At 39.1% G+C, this 21345-nt stretch overlaps 2 protein-coding genes across 39 annotated transcripts in view; both read left to right on the forward strand.

Annotated features, from left to right (window-relative positions):
• LOC310892580 (uncharacterized protein) overlaps positions 1–11836 on the forward strand; it is a gene marked incomplete at its 5' end in the record, with an annotated part of 58724 nt that extends 46888 nt beyond the window's left edge. The window contains 2 exons of the mRNA XM_083820489.1: positions 8820–8888; positions 10134–11836. The remainder of the gene's footprint in view (positions 1–8819; positions 8889–10133) is intronic.
• Positions 1–21345, forward strand: part of NRCAM (neuronal cell adhesion molecule) — a 151487-nt gene that overhangs the window by 28025 nt on the left and 102117 nt on the right. For 5 of the 38 annotated variants that reach the window (XM_083831812.1, XM_083831806.1, XM_083831801.1 and 2 more), the window contains exons 1-2: positions 14424–16751; positions 21247–21341. The exons of 3 other annotated variants lie outside the window; for them this stretch is intronic. The gene's annotated coding sequence lies outside the window, so the exon portion shown is untranslated. Of the gene's footprint in view, positions 1–14422; positions 16752–21246; positions 21342–21345 lie in introns of those variants that run through there. 30 more of the 38 variants (XM_083831819.1, XM_083831821.1, XM_083831831.1 and 27 more) reach the window with 15 other exon arrangements.

Raw genomic sequence — 21345 nt, forward strand, 5'->3', positions numbered from 1 at the left:
TCCTGTTTTCTGTGCAAGGCAGGCAAATATATATATGTGTATCTGAAGTACCCTTGTTAAAATAATTGATGAGGTTCAAGGTGACTTATAGAAAGCAGTGGTGACCTCTGTTTGTTGGAGCATCCTTCATCATTCTGAGGACAGCAAGGCAGTGTGGCACGGCAGCGGGCTGTAAACAGCGAGGGTGTGTACAGGGTGGTTCACATTGTAGTGAAATTGGATGATATCAAGAGAGGCTTTTCTGAGTCTAATATTAGGATGTAGAGAACTTTGTTTCCCTGCAGGTACAAACACTGTTGTGAGAATATGTCAAGTCTTTGTTAGTGCAGATTTCACTTAAATTATTAAACCAGCTTGAGAAAGTTCTTGCGAGTGTCTGCTGCTTTCTGTTTTCATGGTAAATGCATTGCCTCATTTAAGGTTCTTGTACTAAGAGTAAAGACCTTGGAAAGATTTTTGTGTATCACCAGACAGATGATGCATGTTGTAAATGTAGCTTTTGGAACACATTTAGTGTCTTTCTTAATGTAACCTGGACACAAAGATTGATGTTTTTAACTGGCAGGATTTCAAAACACATCACTGTTTGAGCCCAGGTTTGTGTGTATGTATTTTATTGCTGTACTCTTCTTAGGTTTTTGAAAAGTAATGCATTGTGAAATATTGTAATTTAATTTTTTTTTTTTGGTGCAGGGAAGAAAAGCACTGACATCTGAGTGCTGGTTGCAGCATTTTTAGTGTGAAGGAGCATGGGGACAATAACTTCCATTTCAGATAATGATTCCCAGTTAATCATTATTTGAGATGTATTCATTGTTCTGTATTAAAAATTCTGTTTTCCTGACATTTTCTATTGATTTAATAGCTATTAAATTTGACTTGATCTGTCTATGCCTTGCTAGCATGTGATGCTTTGGAAGGCCTCATTAGCTGCCTGTATCTTCAATCATATTCCTTCCATGTGCAACTGGATTGTAATTTAGTTCATTATACTTTCTAGTGATCAGTGATATTTGGTCAATTGTCAGATGTTGTTTAACTTAAATGAATTTCCCATCTCCCCCATATGACCTCTAAAGAGCTTTAAACCTGCCTTGCCTTCTACTACCTGACCTATAAATTATTTTTGAGCACAATGAAAAGCAGAATTCAGTCCAGGTGCGAGGAGAAGCATACTTGGTTTCCTTTTTATACAGAATACTTGTAGAGTCTTCACTGAAAAAATAAAAATCCCCCTTCTCTTCCCAGTCTTTCATAGAATGGATGGTTACACTGGACGGTACCAGTATTCTTCACAAGTTGCTCAAAAATGCTAATATAAAAAAGTAAAAATTGCAAGAACTGATACAGTAGGGGAGTGCGTGTGTACATATATGTGTATATGCACACACCCACTTTTACCATAAGGGAATCCCTCTGTTCAAATCACTAATATTTGACTAAAGAGTTCAAATGAACATCATATGAAATACACTTGTAAAAGTTTGCATTCTAAAAGAACGCAGATTATTGTTAGTTCTCCATGTTTCAGTATTACTTTTCTGTCTGGTTGTTTAATTGTCTGTAAATAACTGATTTTGCAGTTTCTCATTTTCTAATTATTTAAAATTCTTAAAGGAAATATATTTATATCAGCAGATAATTTGTTAAACCAGATAGCATAACTAATTTGGTGAAAGTATTTACCCAATAGTTTTTTTAGATGGGCCATAATAACCACCAAAAACCTGAACTGATTTCAGTACTTAAATATTTTAAGAAACTTCCTTAGATTACATCTGTCTAATGGTTTGGATTTAAGACCTGTATAGCTTTATCCTGGTAATTACATTAATTTGAGAGGTGTGACAGACCTTCAAGTTCTCCTCATTTATTTTTGAGCTGTTAACAGTGTGATTTTTTCAGCAGCGTAAACTAATCAGAGTTCATTAATGATTTTCAATTCACCAGAAGTCTCACTAGTATCTTTTTGTGGAGTGGAAACAAGACAATTATTGTCAACTATTTCAGAAATAAATAAAATCAAATGCTTACTTTAACATAATTAAGCATGTAAGGCTATTTTTATGTGTTTACAAATTCAGAGCCTGGCAGTTATATCTGAAAGCTAGAAAAAAAGCTTGAAAAACCCACTCAATACTTAGTGGTGAAAATGGTGTATATATGTGCCTTTTAAAATAATTTAGAATATTTTAATCTTGTTTGCTTATTACATAGTTAACAATCAATTAATTATGAGAGTGTGCTGTGTGGATATACTTGCACAGGCAGCAATTTACAGGTAATTCACTTCGTATGAAATACTCCAACCATTATCATGTAGTCCAAATGCGGATCTGCAGGTAACTGGTAGAAGAACCATCTGAGAAATGTGTGGAAGAGATGACCTTCCCCTGGTGGCAGTGTGCTCAGTGGGCAGCTGCAGAAAGGTCTCTGCAGAGCAGGCAAACTGGCAGAAGGCTTAGCAAGGAAGACTGACCAAGAAAAGCGGAGGGTCTGTATGCAATTGGGTTTGTGGCTTTTAAAACTCAGGCTTCTAAACTTGAGAACTTTTTTTTTTTTACATTAGGTTGTGCAAAAAATCTTCTGTATGCTCTACAGGAAAGCTGAAGTATCAGTTTCAAAGCACCTGGACACTGAGTGTTTACTTAGGGGTTTAATGTTCTAAAATAAAAAAATGGTGGTTGGTTGGGTTGAGATGCATCTTTATCTAGAATGGGTTCATTGGCCCCACATAGATAAGCTAAAAGCAGTAGGAAATTTTCACTCTACGAACTGTTCCCACTGAGCAAAATTTTTATTTTTCTCAAAATATAATTGAAATCAGCAATTGCGGGGAAAACATTACAGCAACACTTATTTAAAATACAAATCTCCGTATATTCAAAGCCATCATTATATTAAAATGTGTTAAATACTCACTATGCTTAAATCACCAAATATTCAAGTGCCTATTTTTAAAGGCAGGAATCAGTTTATCACGTAATTGAAAGAATCATATACTCCAGTGTCTAATTATGATCTATTAAATCTAATGACAAATGAGCATACGTGGTATGTGCACGACTGCCTGGCTCGCGTGGCTTTGCTGAAGAGTGTGTATTGCAGAGTTCCTTAAAAATATTGTGCTGTAGGTATATGGCGGAGGCTTGCTTTTGTTAAGGTCAGCCTCTTGGGAGTTCTCTATTTAGTGAATCGTGTAGGTTGAGTAACGATTAGATGCCAAGTCACGATCTAGCACTTGGAGATAATTTTACTTCTAGCGTGCTGCTTTTGAATCCAAAGCTGCTCTTGCCGGCGCTGCTGTGCTGCAGCCAGGAGAGGAGCCCTGCTTTAGCTGGGGCAGCCCGCTCCTCGCTGCGGGGCTGCTGCAAGGCTCTGAGCAGCGCGCGTGGGGCTGGGGCTGCGAGCTTCAGCCTCTGAGGGCCCCGGTGGCTTTAGGGGATGGTGTGTGTGTATGCGGTAAAGGATCATCTGTTACCTGATGCTTATGCTCGTTGCGTTCCTGAGTTACATGCTCTTCAAGGTGGGCTCCTAAGAATGTAGAAGCATTGAGACCGAAGTTCAGTATTGCTCGCTCTGACCAGCACAGATGGTACTGAGCCGTCTGAGCAAGCTCTGTGCTGCTCCAGGCCTGTATGCAGGCTTTCCTCCGGTGGTTCCTAACAGCGGGTGAGGACAACTGTCACGCTGTAATACTTCAACACATTGAAGAAAATCATACCTGAAGAAACTGTTACACAAAGCTGTTCTAAAATTAGAGCTCTCTTCAAAACTGGAGATGAGTTTTCATGTGTTTTGTTATTTCAACTCCTATCTTGAGTTATTTTAATTCATGTGGGACACGGTGATTAGATATCAAGTTGCTCAAAATAAATATAACTTGCAATGGTCGGCCACGTCTCACCCTTTATTATTAAAGGAGGGAATGTTAGTGCTGTATGCTTTTTAAAGCTGACACTAGCGCTTGCTGCAAGCTACGTCTGTTTGAAAAACTTCAGCCAGAGCAATTCAGTCTCTTCTGAAGATGATGACAGAGTAGAAGCTCTTTTAAGAAGGGGAAGCTTTTTTAATAAACCTTTGCTTTTCTTTCAAATAACAGTATTTTGCCATCTTCCTGAGCATTTGCCTGTTATTGTTTGACTGATCTTTCAATAAATTTCAGCTTGCCCATTTTGAGCAGCAGCTCATAACTAACAAATAATAGATCTATGCTGAGTGCTTTCCAGCTTGTACCTGCAGGTGCCTGAGAAGTCTTTGCTGTAATTATAGTAATAACATGCTGGGGGCTGGCCAAGAGTGGGGCTTGGCAAAAGAACTGGTGGTTTAGGGGGGGGAAAGGGTGTTTCCCTTTGGGTTATAATATTGCTTGACAGAAATTTTGAGGGATGAACAGTGGGTAATGTGGAGGAGCAAGGAGAGTAGGCAAGATGGTAAACAGAGAGTCCAGGGACTGCGAGGAGCTGTGGAGCTGACAAAACTTAGTCAAGAAAGGGGTCCTTGGCCACTGGGCAGGGCAGCACCAGGTGACTGACTTGGTACCACTAAGGGCTGCATCTTCTGGTGGCCTGGCCACATCCACGCTGTGTGGCATTTGGCTCTGGGTCTCCCCTGGGTCCTACACTGTCATCCTGTGCCTTACATCAATTGACGTCTTTTTGTGAAGAGACAAGAAGGGTTTGGTTCAAATATGTGTGATCTAATGGGAGGAGTGTGGTGCAGCTCACTGGGATGTTTTTGGTTGCGTGTGGTGTGTCCTGAGGCACGTGAGAGCGTGTTTGAGGGTACAGGGGGTGCCTGGGATGGTGTTGGAGGGCTGTTCTGTCGAATGAGCCAGAACTAAAGCAGTCTTATTAATGCTGTCCAATGCAAACAGCCCCAGAGTGAAGAATTACTTTAAAAAAGCTGGTTGAGGGGACCTGTGAGAGCTGCGTAGTGAGCTACCAAGCCATACGGGCAGTCTTGCAGCTCGGTGCTTTATTAAGCCCCTGCTCATGCCGGTGTGAGCATGACAAGTGTTCAATGAGAACAATTTGGCAAAGAGATCAGCTCCGGAAAACTGAGGGATGGGGAGAAATGGATTAGCCTAAAGGACTGGAAGCCTATTTATGTATGTGGATTTGGAGGAGGGAAAAGGAGAGTGGAACAGATGAGAGTAAAGCTGGGAAGAGAGGGGATACCAGGAGAAACCCTGAGGAACTAGAAAGCTAAAGCTTGATTTGTGGAGAGCGTGACAGTACGTTAAGGAACGGCTGGACAAGAAGAACTCTTTGTATGTCTCCCATCTCTAGGCTGAAATATGCTTCTGGACAGCGTGTTTTACACAGCTTCAAATGCTGACTGCAGAATTTCAGGCTCATTGCTCCTCCTGCTGTGTAATCTACTGAAGAAGCATAACTTGTCTTCTCTATAGTTGTTCTTTCACAAAATGAAATCAGTTTTGAGGTTTCTTTTCAGATAACTTGTGTAGAGGCTTACCATAGCAGACCTGAAGTTTCCAGGTCTGCTTTTAGGCTGTGTAGCATCATTTGTCATTTGTAATTACACTTGTAATTACACTAAGTCACTTGTAATGATGCCGTATGATAGAAATTCTCTCTCCAAAAATTTCTCTGAAAACATGCTATGAAGTTGTTGAGAGACCATCAGAAAGCTTGCAAAATCAAGCACTCAATTGAAACATTAGAATAAATTTGCAAGTCTGATATAACTTTGGTCTTATAATGCATGGGCACTGTAATCATTACATGATAAGGCATGCTGAAGTTGACGTAATAAATCATCTGTTTATATAAGGGGCAAGGATGAAATTGCTGCTGGAAAATTAGATTTTAATTATTTATATGGCTCTAAGATAACACTGTTCTGCCATATGCTGTTATGAAATATACATGGAATTGGCGATGGGGGGGAGCGTGCATGCAAGGAGCTGACAGGCACACCCACGGTGCTAAATAACGAAATCTCCTGGAGAAACGTCTTGCAGCAGCTCCCCTCTATCCTAGGGCTGAATTCCGTATTGCTTCTAGCATGAATGACTTGACTTTTCTGCATCCATATATCCACTGAGAGCCTTCTGGGTGTTTTTCTCACTCCTGCCCGCCCGAGTGGGGTTCTGCAGTCCTGCTGAAGCCCCGGCCCCAGCCCGTGGTAGGGGCTGTGGGTACACGGTCGGCTCTTCCCGACAGCCAGTGGGGTCTGATGTGCACAAAGCCCCTGTCCTTCAGGAAGGTATAGGACTTGGCAGCTTCTGTCACCTGCCAGCTCGCAGAAACTTGTTGGGTTTTCCAACCTTGTGGCCAGAAATCAGCTCTTGTGAAAGTTTGGTTTTGTTCATGTTCCTCTCTCTGCCTCCTGGGGCTAAAGCAATCCCCAGGTACCGCAAGCAGAGGAACACAGGGTTTATTTTCATCATCTTGTGCTCTACTTCCTGTTAGAGAAACCAGGTGGCTTCTGTGGATTGCTCACCTTCTCAACAGGTGGTAAAAATTAATTTGATACCCTGTAGCTTTGACAGGTGTTATCAATATATACACTTCATATGAAAATAAAAGCACAAGCAAATGCAGATATCTTACTGCCACTTTACACGGGAAGCGCTGCAGACTGTTTTGTTATCAGCTAGTCAGCCTCACTCCTTTTTTCAGTGTTTCAATAGCCAGGTTCCTGAATTAGCTGCATTAGTTCCAGATCCAGATGCATTAGTTGCTTGCCTCTAATGAGTAAAAAGGGAAAGGATGTACTCTGCAGGGACTTCAGTGACTGCAAGGGGTTGTTCTTGAATGGGAGACTAATTTAGACTGTCAGATGTTCAGCAGAAAGTGCTTCCTGATACAGATACATTAGTGTTTGCTTTTTTTTTTTTTCTTAAAGCAGGTTTTATACCTTGTGATTCTGGCTGATAGTGATACTTAACCTGGTCTGGACAGTGGATTGGGAACTCAGGATCAGGGGTATCAGACTGGGGCAGGGTGCTGAGTACCAGTAGGGAGGCCAGAAGCAAATAAGCCTGGTAGGACTGTGCAGAACAGTGTAAAGAGTGACTGCTACCATGCTGCTGTCACCTACTTCTTTTTGTCTTTTGTAGCTTGTATAATTGTCATACTGGAGTATATCATCTGCTGCTGCTTCGTAGCCCTAAGTCATTTCAGCTCTTAATATGATGTGTAAAATAAGAGCTGCTAGTTGACTGCCATGTTAAATGGTGTATTGAAGCTATCAGCAAAAAGGCTTGTTGTAAAAGTCTTGTACTTAATCTAGATTATTGAGAATTTTTAATTTTAATTTTGTGAATAAATTAAGTTAGTTGGACTTACATTTAATATCTTATTGTGCGCATCTGATTTTTAAGTGTCCTAATAGCACAGGCAGGATGAAGGAATATTTACTTTTTTTCACCAACTGACAGACACCGTTATTCTATTTGTCATTTAAATTAATCAGCATCGTTTATCTGGTTGCATTGAGAAGGTCAGGGTCTTTGTAATGACAGACAAATAATTTTTTTTTTATAACAAAACTCCCAGTGTGAGGATCAGTTTAAACATAAAACCAAAACTACCTTCTGAATTTATGAAAAAAAAAGTAACCTAAAAGGTGTCAGTATTTTCCCAGGTTTGTTTTTACAAATTATGTTTTGAGTGATATCTTCTTTTCTAAAGATATCTTGCTGGAATTGGTAGTGTTGAACTGTCAGGAAGGCAGAACTCTTCAAATGTCCTCAGGAAACTGGAAGTTGAAAGTTAAAGCGTTCAACGCAAAAACTTGAATCTACCGGAAAAAAAAAGTTCAAATGCTCTTTAATGTTTTATTTTGATAAAATAGACACCTTGTCAGTGTTTAAAGTCAAAATAACATTAAATATTTAATAACACAGCAGCTTTATCTTGCTGTGTGTTTTAAAAGCTATCTCAGAACTTCAAAGTGTGTTGGTAGCTCGCTGTGTTAATCGATATATGCGTATAAGTCCTTTAAGGAACCTGCAGACACTGTTTTTTCCCCTTTTTTCTTTCTTGAGACTGTTTGAATGCCAGTTCCTGCATTGGTTTTGGCTTTATCAAAAAAATACACTTCATCTCTTGCTGTTCGTAGCATTTTGAGAGTAAAAGTATATTTTTAAAATCACTTGCTGTTTGTCGTACTTGCCCAGTATTATTATTTTTCCGGTAAGGGGGAACTGTGTATGCATACGAACACTGTCTGTGATGATGGATTATCCTAGACCACAACACCGTGGCAACAGTGGAAAAAGAATTTGATTTCCACTTGGAAAACAGTGCCATAGCAACATTGGAATGAAGTAGACTTTTGGTATTATTTACTAGATTACTGTAGCATGACTTCAAGATCCTGATCTTTGCTTTTACTTAATCATCCTTTAGGTATTTGTTGCTTTTATGCTCTACACAACAATTTTTACTGTTTTCAAAGGAAAAAAGAAAGAATTGATACTCATAGTAGTTGGGTTTAGGTTTAAGTATATTTTCAGCACCCTACCCCCCCCCCCCCCCAAAAAAAAAAAAAAGAACTTAGCAAGGTAAAAAAATGTATTTGTAGAACTTCTGGATTTAAAAGAATTACTAAAAGCTTATTCACCAAGTCAAGAGGTAGCCTACCTGAATAATCATGTGTTTTATTTAAAATCAGTACAAAATTAATTAGTCTCAAAGAACTGAAAACATAATTTGGAATAGGCTATACTTGCTAAGATAGTTTCCTAATACTTCTTGCAGAACTCCAGTAAGGCTTTTGGGGGTTGCAGTAAAATAGCATTTTTTTCCAACACAGCTCCTGAACCAATATATTCCTTTATTCTTCAGATCCACTGCTTCTGCTGGTGAAAACCACTGATGGTGCTGCCTAAAAACAAGCTGAATAAATCAACTCAAGTATGTTGTAATTATTAGATATCTGTGTTTTTAATTAAAAAAAAAAAGTGTCTATATGAGCATTAAGCATTACTGTGAATTTTCACCCTTTTCCTCCATACAATATGCATTTTCCCTACTTCTTAATTTCTCCTTAAAATCTGGTCTGTGAAGATATGAAATAGCATTGTCTGTCTTGACATATACTAGATACAATGCATTAAGGTGAGTAAATCAAAACCCTTTGTCAGCAAGAAAGGTAATATGTACTCACTAACAATGTCATTATCTTCCTGATTACTGAAGAGGATTAATCCATTTTCGAGAACATAATTTAGTTTTTCATCCATTTTGGATGAGATTTTTCCTTGACTTCAGGAGGCAGAAAAAGCCCTGATTAAAAAGGAGTGCTAAATTGTGTGTATTCAAATAGTAGGGTAAAATATGGGTCCCATGCCACGAGCCTAGCAGTAGCCAGGTCTGATAATGGGGTGACATCCCTGTCTACCAGGGTATAACTTCAGGAAAGATGGATTAAATACATTTATATACAAAAACCACAGGAGTATAACTAAAATAACTGTGATCAAAGGCTGACTTTTCCAGTCAATATTAGAGAAATATATGAGGATTGTTGGAAGGAAAGGCTGGCATAACTCATTGGAACTTGGATCTTTATTAATGGGAAGGGTTGTTCAATGCAGGTAGAAAAGTAAATTAGGGGACCATGCGATGAGTGGATGATAAAGCTTAATGAGCTATTCAGACATCCCTTCTGTACCATGATTTTCTTTGTGTGACAAAATAGCCACTGATGTTAGTATATTGACTAAAGTTACACATCAATTTTAGTCGTGCCCTTACAAGTCCCAGAAAGGGAAGAAAAAAAACCAACCCAACCCCACTGGTAAAATCATTTGATTACTGTATATTTTGTATCCTCATCAAATGTTGAGCCTTAAGGCTGCATTTGTTACATGCATGTCTGCCCTTTTGAAGGGGAGCATACTACATTTGTTATCTCGTCAACCTACTGGAAATACATTGATTTCCAGGCCGCAGCTGCCTGGAAGCCAGGGCTGCAGGCTCTCTTGTGCAGCAAAGCCCATCCTGTGTATGGAGAACTGTGCTGAGTTTGTAGGGCAGGTAGCTGATTTACAATCCTATATATGGCGTACAATCTGCTAGTCAGAAAGTGCTTAAAATGGATTATACTTAAATATAGAAATGATATGTAAATGAGATTCCTCCTCCTCCAAACAAAAGGCAAAGTAAACGTACGGACCCCCCCAGCAGTGGCTGTGGGCCCACGTCAAGCGCTCCTGACGGAAGGAGGAGGCCGTGTTCCTGCGGGGTGGCGGCCTGGCTTCAGGAGCTCATCCAGCAAGCTGGTGGTCCCTGGTGGTGGCCAGTGGGGCTACTTCTCCAGCTGCTCCGGCTCTTTCTCGTTCTCGCTGAGACGGATCCAAATCAGCTTTGCTGTACAGGAGGCAAATCGTACAGCTCCAGCCTCCGAGGAGCAAGAATCACGCCAAACGCCTTCCTTCTTGAGCTGCTGTGAAAGGAGAGCGGTGCGTCTGCTGCTTGTCACCTGGGGCAGGCTTTAAAATACAAAATAAGAAATCCTTATGATAGCCTACCCTCCTTTGAGATGGGAAAATGGTGATTGCCTTTGTCTTGCTGTTCTGTGAAGAACATCACTTTAATGGTGTAATAAATGTCAAAGCAAAACTTGTAAGTAGTTAATTTTCTACTTCTGCATATGTATTTAATAAGACAATGCTTTACTGAGTTTTGTTGCAGATTTCCACTTTTATTTTTGTGACATAAACAGCTGGGTTGTTTGATGCCATCAGAACAGATTTCTGCAAAGATCAGATTCCTATGGAGACTTCTAGACTTTTTTTTTAGACTGTAAGAAGTCATTTGACAAATGTGTGAAGTAAGGAAAAAATTATAAAGGGAACAACTTCTCTGGAGTTTTTAAACACTGATAAAGCTCATTTTTGTGTCCATATTTCATCTGTTACTGTACAGAACACAAAATGATGTGATGTAGTGCATGCAGATCAAAAACTGAGCCTGCTGAGAGTTTGGATGTGTGGGAAGTTGGCTGTAATGAATCTGTTAATTATTTTAATAATTCATATTAAAATGTTTTAACAATTTTATCTCTTAATGAATCAAACCCTCTTCTGTACTTTTAACTCTCCTTTTCTGTACTTTTATGTATCTTATACATCCTACTGCTTTTTTCTTCATTGCTAGTATTTGCATACTGCATTTTCTTGCTGAAACAATTTTTGGGGCGTGTGATTTTTTTTTTATTATTCAATTCACCTCTCTTGCCATGTGGATTTACAGTCTTTAAGGAAAAACTAATAGTCCCTGTCTCATTTGGTATCGCTGAAGTGAAGAAGCCACTTTTGTGGCTGCTGCTTGTTACTCTTTCAGTAAATATTTCATTTTTTACAATATGTACTTTATATTCATGCAACACAAGTTCAGAGATGTTAGTGGTTACACCAAGTAATTTCACAACCTACAGAATATTTATTAAGTGTACCCTTTGATACAAGGGGAGACAGGTAGAGAGCCTCAGGCCAAATTTAAGGCACTACTGTATTTGGGTGTTTCCAGGTAACTCTTGGACAGCTCAAGCATCCCAAAAGGTTTTCTGCAACCAAAGAAGACTTGCTATATTTCCTTTTTTTTTCCTTCCCCTTGAGCATGGACTGAAGACTGTATATTCCAGAATTTCCAAAATCTTGATTCTTTATACATATATATAATTTTTATATAATTTTCCTTCCAAGAATCAAGATTCTAACCTCCTTCTGTGGCTGTAATCTCCCTTTTTTTTAAATCCTCTTTGCATTCTCCCTCTGACTTGATTCAATTCAATCAATTTTTGTGTTGTTGCTGTGAATTCACTTAAGCACTAGATGTGTTTAGGAGGGCTTTAGTTTGTTACAACAGAAGTAACTCTGCAGCATCAGCAAATCTGTTCTGTTGTGGAAGCTGTGGTTGGTTTTGTGGCTGCTGATAAATCCCCTCATCCTGTGGTTAGGAGGTGCATATTTGTCTACACATGTACTGTGACTGCATGTCCCATGTATTTAAACAACCTCAGGCATCCACTGGTCAAGGATGATCCTTGTGCACAAAGAGGAAAGGTAAAGCATTTTTTTCCCCTCATGACAAAGGATAGAGAATGCTACTGGAGAAAACCTTAGAATAATTTAAGTTGATGCTGTGAATCTTGTTATATAACTTTTTCATCAAATGTAGTATGAAAGCAGAAAAAGAAACACACTTAATTTTGCATCTCTCACAATACTAAGTGGTATGTGCTATAGCTGCTAAAATAATAAAGTGGTTGAACCTTGAGTTGTTTGAAGAGGACTCTTCTCAGTCTGGAGTCACTTCTGGGAAATCTCCTTGACAGCAACTCTTTGTGCTAAACAGCTCATGTTTTATGTCTGGGAGCAAGGTCTCTCTCTGTTAGAGATTCAGTGAAATCATAAAACCATAAAATGGTTGGGGTTGGAAGGGACCTTACAGACCACCCAGTTCCAACCCCTCCCCACCATAGGCAGGGACACCTCCCACTAGACCAAAGCCCCATCCAGCGTGGCCTTGAACACCTCCCCCAGGGATGGGGCATCCACAGCTTCTCTGGGCAACCTGTGACAGTGCCTCACCGCCCTCAGAGTAAAGAATTTCCTCCTTATATCTAATCTAAACGTGCCCTCTTTTAGCTTAAAAGCATTACCTATCACTCCACTCCCTGACAAGAGAGTCCATCCCCAGCTTTCCAGTAGGCCTCCTTTACGTACTGGAAGGCCGCTGTAAGGTCTCCCTGAAGCCTTCTCTTCTCCAGGCTGAACAACCCCAACTCCCTCAGCCTGTTCCCCTAGGAGAGAGGTGCTCCAGGCCTCTGATCATCCTCATGGCCCTCCTCTGGACTCGTTCTAATACTTCCATGTCCTCCTTGTGCTGGGGGCCCCAGAGCTGAATGCAGCACTGCAGGTGGGGTCTCACAAGAGCAGAGCAGAGGGGGAGAATCACCTGCTGTGACTTGCTGGCCATGCTTCTTTTGATGCAGCCCAGTAATCAAACTAGTAAGAGTCTACATCACTAAAGCATTTGATAAGTTATTTTTCTGTAGCTGACAAGTTTGGCTTGTACAATAAGCATTAAGTAAATGGAGAAAGGAGAGAAAGAATTCAGGAATGATAAACAGGACATAAATGCAAAGGTGGTTTTGGAACGAAAGTAATGGGTTATTTGGGCCTAATTTAGAATTACTTAACCTGCTCTGCTCACTTGTTTCTGATTGCAGTAAGTAATGACTGGCTACGTATGCCATAACATCCTTTTGTATGTTTGAAGGAAAAAATAAAAGGAATAAATTATTATTTATGAAGTGACAGCAGTGTGTTTAATAAGTCCATGAGATCTTAGTTGTAAAAGCTGAAATTAGTAGAAGTTATGATATTTTAAATTAATTTTGTTACATAAGATGGCATCTTCCTTTTCATATCCCTTCATAAACTATCAGGCAATCTTTACAAGTTTGTCATAACATATTTAATAACGTTATTTAAATAAGAGAAAAATAACGTTAATATTTTTCAGTATATTTCTAGTGTCTGTATTTCCTACATATTTCCTAATACTTTTTTATAATGTCTCAGTTCTGACACAAAACAATCGGCCTTATAGTTTGTTGTTCACTTATGTTGAACATTGTGAAAACATAGTTTGCTCTGCTGTGTTTTTGGAGGGTCTTGATCTTCACGATTTACACTTCATAATAGCACTTAATGCGTATTTGTCACAATATTCATCTCCCATCCCAAATATTTGGAATGCCTTTTGGGAAGAAGGATCTACAGTTAATAGTCTTTTTATGTCTTAAAATGCCTGGGTAGATATGTTATGTCAGCATGCTTCAACTGTCTTTAGGCTAGGTTGTTGTTTCATGTTAGATGATTCAAATCTACCACTTCTTTTCTTCTTCGAATATTTTACAGTGGCCTTGGTGGGTGTAACTGCCGGTGTTTTTAGTATTTTGGGATCGTATGCCATCCCTGGATACTTTTGAGTTACACTGTCTTTTAGAGTTTTAGATCTCACACCTTTTAAACTCTGAAGCAAAGTTAACTACTGAGCTACTTGGAGATCTCAGCTGAGTATTAACACTAGTTAAATTTTGGTGAAGTATGACTGTAGCCTTAGGAAGTTTAAATGATTGGTGGTTTTTCCTGAGTATTTTCAGAAGTCTATGAAGTGTTGAGGCTATTCAGGACAGAAAACCAAAAATCCATGAAAAAGGAGATGGATGAAAAATCAGTATCATCAGGTAATTGCTAGATGTTTTTCAGAAAATGAATTTTATTTTTCTTACCAGCAGGTTTCAAAGCAAGGAATTGTGCACTGTATGTGCACATCACAGGTATTTTCAGCTTAAACAGTTCAGTAGGTAAAAAAAAAAAAAAGTGGTTTTGTTAACATTTTTAGTTAGTATTTGTTAATATTAATATTCTATTTTATTTTGTAAATTGTGCAGGAAGACAGTCCTAATGGCTATATCAGTATAAAGGCTTTCGTAGGCTAATAACGTGTAAATGATAATAGGTGATAATAAGGTGTAAAACAAGATGCTATGGGTAATATTACAGGTACTAAAAAGTGTGCATATCTTAGTGAGCATTTTTAGAGACAGATATGATTATTTCTCTTGAAGAAAAACTAGCTGCTATGATTGAAAAACTTTTCCTAATAAAAATGTATTGTGAAGTAAGAGACCCAGTTCACAGGGTTCTTTTTAAGTCTCCATCACAAAGACTGTTTTATTATGATAGCTGCCATACTGACAAGTCAAGTGACAGATCTTGCTGTGGGTTTTAAGCCTTCCATTAAATGTAGCATCCCCATTTTTTGAATGTTTTGAGTAGCCCACTGAGTAGCTACTGTCTGAAAAGTGCGAGTCGCAGTAGGAGGCTGAAAGGGAATGGGCCTCCGGAGCATTTAGTGTTTAATGGCTCTACAGCTGTAGTGAAGCAGTGTGCAGAAATAATTCTGATTAGGCTTGGTCAATCAGACAACAAAATTGGACCTGCCCCTTCATCATTCAGCTCTAAAATTCAGAAAATAACTTCTGCTTAAACCTAGTTAAACAGAAAAAGTCTGTTCAATCAGTTATATTTTAGCTAGTTTCTTGATGAAGTATACTGTCAAAGGCAAAGGGGAACAAGTAGCTGAGCTACTGCAGTGGCAAAAGTTGTCTTTTTCATGCGAGGACTTCATTTTGGAAGGAATGATCAAAGCTATGGAAATAATGATTTTTGAGAATTAAGCTTTTATTAGAGTTAAATGTTAGTAAATGCAAATAATAGATTAATACTGTAGCATGTTTGTGGTGTGGTAAATACCTGATTATTTACAGTTTCATGCCAGCTGTTGTCATTAGAATATACAGTTGTAAATGTGCAATTAAAAAGCAATAACTTCAAGCAGCAGAGAAGCCAATTACCCCTAAACAAACTTTGAACAGTGTTGCCTAATAAACACTATATTATTTGATGATAAACCTTCAAATCAAAACCAAATTGCCTGTAACTATAACTTCTGTTTTTCTAAGCTATTTGCCTTCTTAGCTTAGGTCTTTGCATCTCCAGAAGCAAGGCACATGTGGGAAGTGTGAGCTGAATGAAGATGCCCTGGTTCTGTTTCGTTAAGCTGAGGAGGTCAGGTGGCTGCAGTCATTACTGAACCTCACTGGCAACGTGCTTTGATGGAGATGCTTCTGTATCGTGCTTTTGTGAAGAACAGCATTGTTCTAAGCAAGCCTTGAAAGCTGAATAGGTTTCAAAGGAGCAGATGAAGTTATTGTTCGGAGCTAATGCCGGTGCTAATAAATGCTGACGGGATTCGCGGCTGCTACGTAGGAATAACTGCAACCCCCTTAAAATTAGAAACATTTTAGCTGGACTTAAAAACAAACAAATGAACAAAAAGTCAGGCTTTGCAGAGCAGAAACGAAAGGTTTTAATACGGTTTACTTCTTTAGGAATTGGAAAAAGCCAGTTTTGTACCAGTGTTGCTTCAAGGTAGTTTCTGGAAAAGCAAAGGCAGTTCAGAGACTGATGTGATGTCCAAAATCGGTGGCCTTCTTGTAAAATGTTTTCATTTATTTCCTGGAATGCCTATATTTTCTTCCTCATGGAATTTCACCTGTCAACATAAGTAGTAGCTTTTGCAAGGGTCTGCCTCTCAGGTGCTATCAACAGAGAGCAGAGGGCTGCCCACTTGGCAAGTCACCTGGTCTAAAGAACGTAAAGGAAAAATGGAACTAGGCAGCTCAGTGGTAGTTATTTAGGGGGAAATTCTGGATAAGGTAGGGTCTGGATCCAAATCTTTGATTTTACTGGCTGCATTGTTTAAACACTGTGGACACTGAAAAGGAATACATATGTATATTTATATTCTGTAGATAGAAGAAGCCATTTACTCTTAAACAAACAGAAAAATACCCAGCTACACTGAGCATCATTTTACTAAAAGGCTCATGCAGCTAAGCAGATTTAGCTCTGCTTTTAAATAAATACGGGGAAATGTTTAACCCCCATTGTATGGCCACAAAGCCTGTGCTGATCACACAGAAGCTTGGGAGGTCGAGGACAAAGCCATTGGCTGCTGGAAAGGGCTTTTTGTGCGTGCTTCTGCACAGCGCTGCGACAGCGGGGCTTAGCAGCCGACTCTTGTCAAGATTACAACGTGGAGGGGAGCATGCTACAAATTCTTATCTCCTGCTAACAAAACAAAAGGGAAAAAAAAAGCAAAACAGGAAGAGGACTATATGGCTATATGCACAAGGTAATGGCTGATCTCCCTTTTCTATTCAGATTCTTCTTGATCACTTACGCAGCTGAGATTTGTGTACCTTGGTATCGGTTAGCTTGATTTATTTGAGTAGCGGGAGCATGGGGAAATGGAGCTTATACCTCTGAAGAGGAGAGTAGACCTATCCTGTGTAACTTACTGAAACATTTAACTTTGGTTAGCAGTCTAGGTGTTGAAATCAATACAGTATAATTTATATCCATGAAGGAAGGTTGTGGCTTTGCAACATATTAAAGATTAGATCGAATGTAAATTCTGTTTTAATGACTGTAATATAATGAACTCGTTTATATAAAATGAGTATGTTGCTCTAAAGGATATTAGTAAAAACTAGGCTGAACTGCTTGCATTAGAGTATGTATTTGTGAGGATGTGTGTCTGAAGAATGAAAAACTGAACAGTTATTTTTGGGGTATTTCCAGCATATATATTTTTTTCCATTATTACTTTGTCAGAATCATCTGGGGTTGAGCACTGCCAGGAATAAGATAGATATGACAGAAAGATGGATCACCGCCCTTATCAACCACCAGGGTAGTTTCTCCTCTTCTGAGGGCTCCTCATCACTCCTTAATTCTGAAAGAAGAAATGACAGGAGGGTGAATACTGGGGCTCTGCAGTATTGAATTGCATGAAACTGTGCTTAAATGCACTAACTATATTTTATATGTCATAAAGCAAATATTTTTCCAGGTCCCCGTTAAAATGTGTTTCATTAAATATCTTTAAGTATTGTCTAAGTAAAAGGAAACTGTATTATATACATAGCGTGTATAGTATTAGTTTTAGGAGAAAACTACATATTGTCTCGTTTTACAGCTTTCTAAGGTTAGATTAATAACATTAGAACATTTTAACTTTTTTAATGAATATATTGAGTACATTTTATCTAAAACCATTTGGCCAATCTGATTATAAAATAAAAGTGGCATTTTGATATTACTTTTTTTTTTACTTTTTAACTTTTTTGCATAGTTTTGTATTACAATGCACACTTTTTTATTCTAAATTGTACTTTCCTAGAGTCTGTCAACACTATTAAATGTTTTTAAAGCAACAACACTGCGTAAATTTTAGTTCACAAGTTTTTAAATGAATGAATACACAAAAAACATAATGATCTGGTGTGTAGAAATAAAAATTGTTTTATATTTCTACAACATCCCAGTAGCCAGTTTCATAAATAGAAAATGAGCAATGATATTACCCCAAATGCATCTAATACATTAAAAAACATATTTCACCAAATCTGTAGACTTCGTTATAGAACAACCCGGTTTAGAATGTTTTTAAAACATCTTTTCTGCCTACTTTTTTTTTTTTTTAAATTCATGCTAACTCCCTCACTTATGATTGTTCTGTAAGGGTACAAATGCTCCTCTTACTTTGGAAAGCAGACATCTGGTTATTTGTTTACATGTTCAGAGATGAGAGGTTCCTGGCTAGAATGAAATAAATGGGACTTCACCTGTTGAATCCCGTAAGATGATGCCACCAAGCCATTCAAAATATCATCTTCATGCAGTTAGCACTGTGAATAACAATTCAAAGTTTTAGCTTAACTGTCAGGCAAGAAAAAAATCATAAAATATATTTGTAATCTGAGATTGCTTCTGTACTTCATTACATCTGAGCTGACTTTTGGATATTCAGGTGCTCCTCTGTGCACCTTTTAGAGAACTCCTCATGCTTATGAGTTCACTGGAGTTAGGAGCTTTTGTTAAGCTCCCTTCTCAGAGAAAATGAATCACATCACAGCAAAAGAATGTGATCCTGGACTGTAAATAGGTTACAGCCATGGATGCCAAAAAAGAACTATAGCAAATATTTATTTTTGGAGCAGAATGAGTGTAGTCCAGACATCCCAAGAGACTGATATTCTGACCATTTCATACACAACAGCTGAAAACAGTTTGACTATGCCTGTAATACAGTTTCTCTTCACTCACTAAAACACTGAAAACTGTAATGCATGTCCCAAACAATATATATCATTAAGTAACAATATTTACCTCAGAGGAGTAAAGGAAACTGATTGTTTTTTTCACCCCTTCTTTTGATGTGTGTTAGGACTCTGGGAAGGATTATCCACTGTGTTAACATTGGTCTGTGGCACTGTAGAGCCTTTTTTTTTCCTTTTTTTTTTTTCTCTCCTGTATGTGAAGTCTCGTACACAAACCATCCTGGATGTAACATCACACCTAACTTTCAGACCTAGCCCTTGAGGCTGCAGCTTTTTTTTACTGGTACTAACAGCCAGACAGGGATAAACTCCCGTCATCGCGGTAGGCTAACTGGCACGTCTCTTATAAAACATGCTGGCCATGTTCGCCCAATGTGATCTGAATTTCATCTAGGTACTGTGACGTCCCTGTGGCCCTAATACACAGCTAGTTTGTGTTTGCAGTTCAGAGCGTCTCAAGCAGGAGAGCTGTATGGCAGCCCACCAAAGGGATGAGTCTGCAGCATGGTGTTACACGTGTGGTGTGTGCTGCTGAGTGCTGCGTGGGGGCACGGGGGTGTCTGAGCATGCAGTGCCTTGCAGGGACTGTATCAAGTGGAGACTCCGAACTTAGGCAGTCCTGACAGCACGACCCTTTAGAAGTGGCCCTTGGGCTGGAGAGTTCCCTGAGATGTCCTTGGGTTTCCCCTGGGGGAGTGAGTTGGTGGCCAAACCAGCCAGGAAGCAACGTGATTGGTAGGGTAGATGAATCTTATCTTCATGTAGGAGCAGAATATGTGTGATTAGTGTCATACTTGAGCATTTTGGTCAGTTAGGAGCCGCATGCTTGTAGCAGTTCTGAAAGCAAGTTCACTGTTGCCTTTGGCTTATAAAGGTCCAGTTGGGGTGCAAGCAGCTGCTCCCCCTGGAGAATATGGGTAGGGAGGGGTTTGAGTGCCTGAGCAAAGATGAAGGCAACAAAGTGAATTTCACCCCGGTGAAATAAATGATAGATGCCAAACTTCCAATATGACAAAGATAATATTTTCTTTCCAGTGCTTTATTATGTAAGAGCAACAATATGATTTGAAAGAGCGGGGTAAAGAGCAATTTATGAGAAGAGTGCACTTTGCTACTGGAAGAAACAGTTCAGAGTTTTGTTCAACAGTTAGGATTTTGCCAGGTTACAGAACAATTTAGTAATAAAAACTCTCTTTAAAATACTCTGAAAGAAACTTTTGACAGTGTTATCAAATTAAACCAGTCTTACTGGATCACAAAGTTTGCAGTCTCTCCTGTTTTATCTTACAAGATGGTGCTCATCTGCAGATAAGAGAAAACAATAAGCTTTTTTACAGATAAAATTTATACTTTTATGTACACTAAATAAAATAACGTGTCTTGCAGTCAAGTCACTAGCAGCAATGCTAGTCCGGTGCTTCTGGTTCTTCACTTCATCACTGGTTCACTGAAATAAAGACTGTAGGTGGCAAGCAGAGCAGCATCTGCAGGTGAGCAACATGTACTATAAAGCCAGACGACTGTCATGGGAATCCTCAGTTCCAAATTTTTTGTAGCTCACTGTCAAAATTTGTGATCCTACTTAAACCATACTCACTCGTTCAACTCCACGTGTGCTTAACTGTGGAAAAATAAACAACCTCCTTCTCAATGAAGCCTCAAATATGTCTAAAATAGGGTGTTAAAGTAACAAAGACTTGAGAGAGGTAGTGCATGCACAGTTCTCATGAATAAATGAGGAAGGTCACAGCTGAATTGAAGACAAGCCCTCACCTGCTGTTTCCTCTTTCCTTGTATTGTGCTTTTAATGCGGGGGGTTGGCTGGAGGGGGAGGGGTTGTCTGTCTCATCCCTCAATTAGGATTTAGGATATTCTCCTAGAAAGCATGAGATCAGGCAGTTTATGAATAGGCTATAAACACCGGTCGCTCGCTTTCCAGGCACGCGCTGTGACCAAAAGCTTTTCCAGCAGTAGGGGCTTGCTGTCAGTGCTGCTCTGACCTCTCCCAGCTGATGTCTTCGTAGAAGCTTGTGCATCTGTATGCCAAAGAGCACTGCAGGATTTGGTCTTGAAGGGGGAGAGGTACCCCAGTGTGCCTTAAGTTACTGAACTTCAAAAAGATGTGGTTAGGGTTTTCCAGTGGCTTGGTCAAGCTTTGGGAGGCACTGACTGTTTTTCAGACGCTACAGAAAACCTGGATGCCTTTATGGGTGGCCTGGTTTGATTGTATGGGTCTAGCTATATTATTTTGGAGAGCTAAATGCAAAGTATAATTTTGAAACCTATGATGCTTCTTTTGTTGCTGATGCCTCTTATTTTTCCTTAAGCCCAACATATATAAATTAGTTCCTAGTAAAATGTCATCCTTCTCAACACCACTTAAACCATACCTGATTTAGCATTGCAGCTATATGAAGACATTTCTGAAGTATTTGTTGTAGTTTAATAGTGAGTGTAATTATCAGCCTGTATGAAGACTTCAGGTTCTATATCGTTTTTTTGCAGGCAAGACAGTAAGGTAAAGATCTGCCATACAACAAATACGAAAGAAGGAAAAGTAAATATATAGACCATCTTTCTCAGAAGTTATTTGTACAAAGGTAA

This window comes from Anser anser (genome assembly GCF_964211835.1).
Source record: "Anser anser genome assembly, chromosome: 1".
Lineage (NCBI taxonomy): Eukaryota > Metazoa > Chordata > Aves > Anseriformes > Anatidae > Anser > Anser anser.